The sequence below is a fragment of the Aplysia californica genome, unplaced genomic scaffold (genome assembly GCF_000002075.1).
Source record: "Aplysia californica isolate F4 #8 unplaced genomic scaffold, AplCal3.0 scaffold00003, whole genome shotgun sequence".
In the NCBI taxonomy this organism is placed as follows: domain Eukaryota; kingdom Metazoa; phylum Mollusca; class Gastropoda; order Aplysiida; family Aplysiidae; genus Aplysia; species Aplysia californica.
This window is the reverse complement of record NW_004797273.1, coordinates 1,431,892-1,433,498: the sequence shown is the minus strand read 5'-3', so window position 1 is coordinate 1,433,498 and position 1,607 is coordinate 1,431,892. Positions and strand designations below refer to the sequence as shown.

Below are 1,607 nucleotides of genomic sequence, written 5' to 3'. Positions count from 1 at the left end.
TTCTTTGAATCTAGTGGTAGCCGGCGCGAATCGGTTTTTCCCCCCAGAAGACAAGAAAGGCCGCAGTCAGTGGCGTGTGGAGGGGAGAGTGGAGTCTGGAGTAAAAATCGGTGTCCTGATGGTGTCGAGCCGAGAGCCGAGAAAAGTCCCTCTCCCCACTCTCTGAGGTCTCCACGGGTTTCCCTCGCTCTCAATGCACGCCCGAGCTCTCCACGAAGCAGGGATTGCTGCTATCCAAGCGTCCCGCCCGGAGATCAGATTCGGCGTACCGTGGTGGAGGCGTTGGGTACGACGGTACGACGGTAGCGATAGCCGGCCAGCCGACCGAGAGGCGGTCGAGACGAGCCGTCGAGCAGACAGACGCGGGCTCGGTCGAGTCGAACAGTTTGAAGACTGACTGAGAAGTTTTAACGCGCTGCGGTGGTATGAAGCAAGCGGAGAACTTTCTGTCTGCATCCCTAGAGGGGCATAGTAGTTGTAGTAGAGCGAGTAGCACTCGGTGCGTGTTGTGGCCACGCTACGGGACGGGGGAGAGAGAAGTGCTTTGTTGCTGGTCGTAGTACCAGATCTACTACTATTTCTAGTTCAAGCAGTAGAAGGCCAGCGGACGTTTTCTAGTGTTGTTTTTTATGTCTCGTTTTTCTTAGTAGTGAATTCTTGGACTATATTCTCCGGTGTTTTCCAAAGTATTGACAACAAGAAGTGCATGTGGATATCTACACCATTTATAATAGGAACAGTGCATGTAAATCAAGTCCGCTCTGTAAACATTGTGATTGTCAGAATAGTTTTGTGTGTAGCCCTATTATTTTGCTGTTGTCGTTTGGAAATTGATTGGCTGTAAATTATCTTCATGCACTCCGTTATGGTTTCTCTGTGCCTTTTTTGCCTTTGATTCCGTCTTGATGTGAAAAAATGATGTATGTTTACAACCCCCCCCCCAACAACAACAACACAAAATAACAACAACAAAAACAACAACAAAAAACCGCCCAGCAAGCACATCGCTTTACCTTTTATTTGTTTACATACATACCAGCAGTTTACCTGTCAGTTGAAATTCAATAAAACTTAGAATGGATTCTAGGTGTATAGGACAAAAACTATGATGTCAATCTTATTGCCTAGATTTCAGTTTCTGTTTTTTCCTGTGTAGGCTACCTCTAAGACCGTATAGATCTAGCTCTAGCCTATAATAACCGTTCTGTCTCCCACTTGTCATGTTTTAGGCACGGCAATGCATTTTAAGCCTACAATAATGATATTATTATATATGCATACAAATAAAATATCAATATAATATGGATTCACCTGCCTCTCTCAAAACGGAAGCAAACCACTGGGATATTTGTAAAGACAGACTGTTTTATAATGCTACGTTTTGTTTTCTTAAGTTATCTTGCATAATATTAATAGAGTGGTCTGTCAGAAGGGCCCCACGGATAGGTTCTAAATTATTTTAGATCTATAACTCTCTTCTATTTCCGATTCATGCCCCCCCCCTCCCGAAAAAAAGAGCTTGATTGACTACACTGTATCCGGTGCTTTTCTTTAATTCAGACAAATATTATTGTATTTTTCGGGGTGCCCCCCCCCCAAAAAAAAAA

The 1,607-nt window shown here is 44.2% G+C and overlaps 1 protein-coding gene across 1 annotated transcript in view; it reads left to right on the top strand.

Moving 5' to 3' along the window:
- Nucleotides 1-432: 432 nt before the first annotated feature.
- Nucleotides 433-1,607, top strand: part of LOC101851541 — a gene marked incomplete in the record, with an annotated part of 136,551 nt that continues 135,376 nt past the window's right edge. The window contains 1 exon segment of the mRNA XM_035968207.1: nucleotides 433-763.